This window comes from Euprymna scolopes, chromosome 35 (assembly GCF_053919585.1).
Source record: "Euprymna scolopes isolate OS-2025 chromosome 35, ASM5391958v1, whole genome shotgun sequence".
NCBI lineage: Eukaryota > Metazoa > Mollusca > Cephalopoda > Sepiida > Sepiolidae > Euprymna > Euprymna scolopes.
Genome location: NC_136516.1, coordinates 42964202 through 42972680, shown reverse-complemented (window position 1 = coordinate 42972680; position 8479 = coordinate 42964202). Strand labels below are relative to the sequence as shown.

Sequence of the window (8479 nt, the reverse complement as noted above, 5' to 3'; positions counted from 1 at the left end):
CACTACCAGATGGGTAACCATTTTTTTTGAATACCAGGTGCTATATGTAAAACAATAACTCCTTACAAAAACTATCATTATAATCATCTCGGAATGCTGATCACTTGTGAAATTGATATTTTTTGAAAAACTTTCTCCTGTGAAAGAATTTTTTTTTTTTTTTTTTTTTTTTTTAATTTCAGGATAATTCCTATTCATGGAGATTTCATAATTTAACTCTTTTATGACATAAAGTTCTCATTAAACCACTGAAGTTAAGCAGTGTCGAGCTTGGTCAGTACCAGGTGGGTAATCACTTGAAAAATACAAAGTGCTATAATGTTAAAACGACGACAAAACCTATGAAAACTGTTATTAAAATTATCTCGCCTATGCTGGATACATATACAAATGCGCTTCGCTTGTGAAATTGATTTTCTCCTAGAAACTTTCTCCTTTTAGAGGAAAGATTCAAAAAGATTCAGGATATCTGCTCATAGAGGACAGTGATGCCTTCTTGCAAAATACTAACATTAAAATTATCTTGCCTGAGTGTGGATTTTAAGAAATTTTTAGGTGCTTTTACAGAATTGGGACAAGATTTTGTAGTCGATAAATCAATGGAAAATTATCCCCCTTTGTTTTACGATCGTTTTCATCGAATTCTTTTTTTTTTTTTTTTAGTAAATAATTTTCTACATTATCGATTTTCGCAATTTTTGGATATAATCATCTTAAAAATACGAGCAATACGTAGATACAATTGTTTTCATGTAAAATTCAATTTTACGATTTCCGAAATCTCGTTCCAATAGTGTAGAAGCGCTAGTTTTCAACATTACTAAATACAATAAATTTAAAAATTGAAAATCTTTGAAAACTAAGAAAATATTTATTAAAATTTTTTTTATTTTTATTACATAATGTCCAAATTTCCGGTATAGAAACATACCTTTATCAAGGGTCTGTTAAAACTAGTGTTGGGACGATTCCTAATTTTTATACGATTCCGATTCCAGGAAAATATTGATTAACGATTCCGATACCAAGTACGATTCCGATTCCTAGAGAATTATTGTTTTGAAATATACCAGGTAGTTTTATACTTATGGTCGGTAGTTCCCAAATATGTTCCCTAACTTTGGAAGAGATATTTTTTGTCTACACCGTCGTGTTTTGGTTTAAATAAAATTATTATATAGTAAACTAAACGGAAAATTAGCAAAATTTATTTTAGAGAAAATTTATTTTACTTAATTGGAATACAGAAAAAAAAAAACAAAGAAAATAGAATTTATCCTTTAGAGCAAAAACAAATAAAATAGAATTTATATAACAGAACAAAAACAAGAAAATTACAGAATAAATTAACACGATTCATTATTTTGGTCATCATAATTTACAGATTTAATGAATTAAATAAAAAAAAATAACGTGCGTAATGAAAAAAAACAATATACCACGTGACATGGCGCTGTAGATACAAAATAACCCTTCCAAAGTCAACGACCATATTTGAGAAATACCATTAATCGAAAGTTTTTGTGTTTTATACCAAAAGGTAGGTATAGCGAAAAGTTACAAGTAAAGGAATTTCAAAAACGATTTTTTGTTTGGCTATTGATAGTTGTATTTGTGACGGCAGTTCTTCAGACCTCCATAATTCACAAAGAGTAGTTAACACCTATTGTTTTTTTACTTTTTCATTACTTTTACACGTTGTTTCTAACGTGAAGAATAAGTTTAGCCAAACTAATTTTGAAATAGGGTATATCAAAGGTACACATATAAAAATGATACCACTATAAAAACAAATGAAATACTAGATAAAATTGAGCAAAAATAGTTACCAAAATTACAGAAAAAGATAAAACAAAACAAAAAATGGTGAAGTTTGTTGAGTGAAATGAATTATTGAAAGAAAATTAATTGAACTAATAGAAATGTTAAATAAAAAAAATGCCACGTTTCAATATTTTTTTAATAATTAAATTCTCAGTGTTGTCGAAATTAAAAGTTAAGTGATTTTTTTTTAATTAGACTTATTTCGAAGCTTGTTACCTTGAAAATACATTTTAAACTCTGTTTTGTTTTTATAAATAAATTGAAAAAAAAAAAAAAACGCAATTAAAAAAATTTAATTGATAATTGAAACTTTAAAAACATTAAACATTGAAAAATTACTTATCTCACAAATTAACGCCCAATAAAGTAGATCCAGTCTTCATACAGGAATTCGGTTATAATAAATATATCTTTCCCAAACTTAAAAATTAAATTTTTTTTTCTTTTGGAGAGAGAGTGCTTTAAAATCGCCCGGGAATGCCGCCTAAAATTTTAAAGAAGTAAGACGATTATCATAATTTATTATCATCCTTTAATTTCCTTTTTTCCTCCCCCACACCTTTCCACGTGGTTCAGTAGTTAACCAGTGCTCCTGTTGCTGTCAGTCAGCTATCTTTACCTAAGTTTTAATTTCTAGTTAAAAGAATTTTTCATGAATAGAATCAGCATTTTTAAAAATTATTTTTTTAGTTGTATATATTGTATTTACTCTATGAAGTTAAAAAAATTGGTGACTTAGGCAAAAAAAAAAAGACACTGCGATTTCGACCCTCACTAATAAAACTGCTCTGAGTGACTAGTTGGTAATTGTTTGTTCCTTTTCTTTTTTATTTTGCTCCTCCAATTCATTTGGATGCTTCATAGTTAAATGTTTTAACATGTTGGTTGTGGTCATGTTAGATGGTTTTGTTCCTCGCGATATTTTAATTTGACAGACTTTGCAAATGGCTTTCAACTCATGATCTTCATCAACTTCAAAAAGTTTCCATGCAATACTTTTTTTGTACTTTGAGGCCATATTAGAAAATTCAGTTTATCTGTAAACAAATAATTTACTATTAAATTTTGTTTTAAAGCTAGTCACTTATTTGGATAATTAATTGAAAATAATCCGCTAAAAAAGACAAAAAGAAAAAATATAAAGGGATGGAGCGGTAAATTGTACCAACCAGTAGTTAACAAAAAAAAACTTATATAATTTATTTTTTGAAACCAATGTATAAAAGTTTACATGATGAAATGCAAATATGCATTTTCTTTGGATTTTTTTTTTTTTTTTGGTTGACTGTGTTCAATTCACACATGGTTGATGCGGTTCAATATTGCTAAACTATAAGTCTTAAGTAAAATTCTATTTATAAATACTTTTTAAAATGAAATTATTTAATTAATCGTAAATATTATTTAGACATAAAAATTTATTGATTACAACACCTTTTAAAAATATATATATTAATTTCTTTTTTGTTCGGCAAAAAACTGCGTCAAACACTTTTTTTTAATTTTCAATTTAAAATTCTAGAAAAAAGATATTATTCTGCTTTTAATATAATCAAATTCAGGGTTTTATCTTTCTGGAGAAAAAAAATTTAAAAAATGGATTTTATTTCAATGAAATTTAAAAAAAACAACTTGACTGAATTTAATTAATTACCCTTAAATTAACGAAGGGGTTATTTAATAACTTTAGGTTTGGAAGAGATAGGTATGGGGTTGGTTTTTTTAAAACTTCAAAAGAAGCCGACTACTGTCAAAATTTTGCGAAATAATACGTGATCAATTTCACTTTAGAGATATTTCTTTCAAAAGCCTTCTTTTAAAAAAAGAAAAAAAAGTATATTGTTCTATTAAACCTTTTACTGTTTAAATAATTTTACTTTGCTTGTTTTAAGAAAATATAAGTTGAAAAAGCATTTTCATTCACTATTAGAAGATTTGTCAGTAAAAAAAAAAAGTCGCCAAAAAGATAAGCGTTTTTATTTTTATTCGCAATGTAGAGCCCTGCATAGTTCTTTTCAAGTTACCTCTTTTGTAGTTTTGATTACAATAGATCTGAATGAATGAATCTTGTAAGGGAGGGGGCACTAAGCATTGCCCTGTTAATAATGAATTTCTTTGGTTTCTTTTTATAAAATGCTACATTTCTCTCTTGCAGTTAGAAATATCAGGGAATTTTTTCTTTCTTTCAACATCAGACTAAAAGAATCGTAATGAAGGAATCGGAAAATTAAGGTATTTTTTAACGATGCGATTCCGATACCTCCTAAAATACACGATTCTTACGATTAACGATTCCGATTAATCGTCCCACTACTAGTTAAAACGGTTTTTTTTTTCTCTTCCTATCCTGGTGGTATAATCCCAGGAGGGTTGGAGCCCTCATATACAGAAAGAGAGAGAGAAAAAAGATGCCTGGTTTTGCTGGTGATTGTAGTAAACTTTTACCGATTTCGACATGACATACATAATAGCGTTTTTACTTTAAATCATTCTTCTACACAAACACCATATTTTATTTATCAGGAATGTTAGTAGCTAGTAGTAAAAATAAAAAGACTGAAATCAAGAGGAATTATCTAACATGTTCACATCTGACTTTAATTCCTGTCTAAAATTCTTCCTGCCACTTAAAAAAAAAAAAAAAAAAAAAATTTTTATTTTTAAAAATTTTTTGTTGTGGCACATTTTTCTTTAAATAATAAAAATAATGTAAGGAGAATTCTAGACAAAAGAAAAATAAATACATAAAAATAAAGTGAAAATCCAAAGAAAACAAAAGTCATTTTAAAAATTGTATTTTCTTTTATTTAAATTATCTTTTTTTAAAAAAAAATAAATAAAAAATAAAAAGGATTTTTTTTTTTTTTTTTTTTAAATCAAACCCACCCCCCCACCACACACACACAATAGAAAATACCTACCTGTATTCATTATTTACCTTTAAAAAAAAAAAAAAAAAAAAAAATGCATAAATTAATTTAGTGTTTTTGAAATTTTTAAAATAAGGATTGACTTTTTGCATTATTTGTACTTTTATCTTGGATGTTATTCTCACATCCGACCATTTTCAGGCATGTCGTTATGTTAGATTTTTAAGTTCATTTCCACTTTCAACCCAGTAGGTTTATATCACTTCCTATCACTTGAAGATCGAGGGTTACATCGAACAAAATGCGAGAATAATAGCGCAAATACAAGCGAGAAATATATATCTTAAAACTAAATGGTTGTTTGGCCGTAACATTTTTGAAATCAAATGTGTAAGGTTACTTTTATAAAAAATGTTAATTTACAAGGACTCTCAGCACAACGGATAAAAGTGCTTACTAATAATCAGTTCTAAGTAAAAGTCTTCTTAAAGTTAAAGGTTCCATCCTCATTGTGAGCGATACTAAAAATATAATCATGAATTACTCAAGACTTTCTACTCAGTCATGGCTGACTAAACAAAAACAATCTACCTTTGTAGTTTAAATAAAGGGTTGTACAAAAATAATTTAAGGTTCCCAAAATTCATACTAATCCAAGGATTTATGGCTTAATTGATAAAGTATTAAGTAAAATTCAGTTCTCAGTGTACACTTCTGGAGGTTGATGGTTCAATCCTCAGCATGGGCAAGATTACAAATACAACTACGAATTAAGACGTCTACTCAGTCATGGGTGATGTAACAAGAGCATCCTACTCCCATGGATTAAAGGATCCCATTCAAAATTGTGTGCAGATTACAGAGCTAAACAACCTGAAGAAGGTCGTAGGTTATATCGACCAACAACATAAGAATAACACAGGATAAGAAATAGTAGTCCAAATAATCTAATCTTGAGATCAATTGTTCTGTAAGCGATTGATTTAGTTGTAACAGAGTTGCAGTTTAGAAGAGAAAGATCATTATGTAAAGTTCGGACAGCTTGCGGCATTTCAAGATAGTTTGAAATTTTACCCAATTTACACGATTACTAAACTACCGCCTTACATTCATTAACCATTATCCTCGAGTGGCCTTAACCTAAACTTATCTTTATTAATGTGGATCTATGAATCTGGAACTAAACAAACACATTTATAACTTTATAAAAATTAGAGTGGTAAAAACAAGTTCCCTTTAATGATTTTCAAATCAAGTCCTTCTATAAAAGGACAAAAAATACCTGACTGGATGTGGAGAGTGGCACTGAAAAGAAGGTAACCTCACTTAGAAAGATCTGAAAGAAAAAATTGGAATATTAAATTAAATTAAAAAAATTAAAGAAAAAAAAAAAAAAAAAAATGGAATTGACATTCATGAAAAATTTGCAAAACTCATTTTCACCACCTTGCCCGGGAGAATATAAAAAATTTTTTTTTTTAAATGCGTTAACAATAAAAACAATATGGTTCTTGTCTAGAATTCGCTCTATATCAAAAAATAAAAAATAAAAAAAAATACGTTTGATATACATACCCATGATGAAATGAAAATATATTCGAAAAATCATAAATTGATCAAGTAGTTTTATTTTTATGAAGAAAAGCATTTTTAAGCAATTACTGGGTATTCATAGGCATTACAATATAAATATACTAAGAAGAAATTATCAATCTTTTTTTTTTTTTTTGTTTTTCAAAAACATTAAAAGAATTACTCAATTTACATGATTTTTGGAATATGATATTATTGCCTCATATACAGAATTAACAAAAAATTGTTTTTGTTAATATAAGAAAGCTGGACAAAAACTAGGAAAAAAAAATCTATATTTTGGCAAATATGGTTTTCTCAAATTTACTGTTGAAAGCATAACAAGGATAGAAAATGGATCATGGGTTTACTTTCTGCAGCCTTGTAACTTTTGTTTTCCTAATTTTGTTCTCTAGTTTTCACATTCCATCAGTGATGTTTCAGTCAAAGGAGGAAGAATTTCTGTTTTCTGGGTTGGAATCTTCATATAACATTTATTTGTAAGCTAAACTTTAACCTTGAAATAGTATTTTTTTTTTTTTTTTTTTTTTTACCTCCTTGCATCAAGTGGCTTCATGCCTTTTCTGGAATGATTTCCATGGAAAAAGAGTGTCATTGTGAGTTTTATCAAGTGATGAAAAAACAACTGAGGCTCACAACAATGACGGTGTTGGAAAAATAAACCCACATGCATAGAAGATTTCAGACACTGTTTTGACTACAATAAATCTCGGCTAAAAACAAATCTTAGTTTGATTGTAATATTGTGAAAGTCGAATATTGGCTTCATTTCATTTGTCTTAATATCAATCTTCAATATTACTGCTCGTTAGATAACAAGCAAGGTGGTACCAAACAAGGCCGATAGCCATTAGTTGCGTGCTCTCGTGTAATGAATGAATGCGTGAATTGACATGAAATTCTTAAAGATAAACAAAAATGACCGAAAAATGGGCTGAAATGACTTAAATAAAAAGTAAGTGACTTAGAATGACTAATGAACTTAAGAATGACTTGAATGCTTAAAAAATAACTGGAATCCCTCAAAAACAACTTGAATGATCTGGAGAATGACTTGAATGGCTTTGAGACTGACTGGTTGTAAAGTGGGTGACCATTTTACATTAAATTAATATAAAAAAGTGACCCACATTTTATATCACAAAGTTACAAACATAAGTACAGCATGTAGTAAGAACAGATACTACACTTTGAGATATTAAATCTTTTATTCATGTTAAAAATACAGTCAAAATCAACGATGAACAAAAAACTTAAGGCACATGGCCAACTCAAAAGGGGGGATTGTGGGGGGGGGGGTCGTTGGTCATCCTTATCACTCCAGAACTAAACAAAATCAAAAGTTTCTCCCAGCTAGTATCTTCTTTCACCATAATACCGCATTCACCCTTTCATATTGGGGGACATCCTACTTAACTCCCAGTTTTTAAAACATTTTTTATTGACGTGTAAAAACAAAAAAGATAACAATAAAATGGTACAATAATTCATTTGTGTCGAGGGCGGGGGAAGAAAAAACAAAAGGTGATTAGTAGGACCCTCCCAACCCCGTCTAGTTAATAGACTGCCCGTTCCACTAGGTTTGTAAAAGAAACCTCGCTTCCGCGGGTCAGTCTCTAGGTTGGGATGCCCTCTAGATGGGGGTGAATGGAGAAAAGAAAATTTGGTGGGTAAGGGATGGGGGTTAGTTTGTATTTCTTTCTCTCCAAGATGGGTAAAATTTAGAGGAAGGGGTGAAAACAAAAATTGCAGGTAAGAGGGGATGGGGATCTTGGAGGCTTCCTAATCGGGGAGGGATGGAACACACACTCAGCTAGCTGAGAGGCTACTTGTTTAATTTTACTTTACAGAACTGCGCGTTCCACACCTAGGCGGGGAACATGTATTCAAATTTGGCTCCTCTTCGTACACACAGACTTGCCACATGCATCCATCTTCTGTCAAATGCCGCGCGATGCAGCCTTCTTCTATCACATCTGATCTTCACTCGTAGTTGATGTTTAAAGAAAGCGATCAGATCTTGATCAGAAAAAGACAACACCCCCCGGCAACCTTGCAGACGTGACGTCCAAATCACCATTCTCGCCACGGCTAGGATCGTAACGTAGACCATTTGTCTTTCCCGGTCCCACGGTGGCCTCACGCTGTCCACAACATTGGATACAATAATTGGGCGAGGATGCTCAGGATCG

The 8479-nt window shown here is 30.0% G+C and overlaps 1 long non-coding RNA gene across 1 annotated transcript; it reads right to left on the bottom strand.

Moving 5' to 3' along the window:
- Positions 1-665: 665 nt before the first annotated feature.
- Positions 666-4284, bottom strand: LOC145259842 (uncharacterized). The gene is made up of 2 exons (XR_013864215.1): positions 4149-4284; positions 666-953 (listed from the first exon to the last, which is right to left on the bottom strand). It is a non-coding gene; the product is annotated as an uncharacterized LOC145259842 (long non-coding RNA).
- Between the last annotated feature and the right edge of the window lie 4195 nt (positions 4285-8479).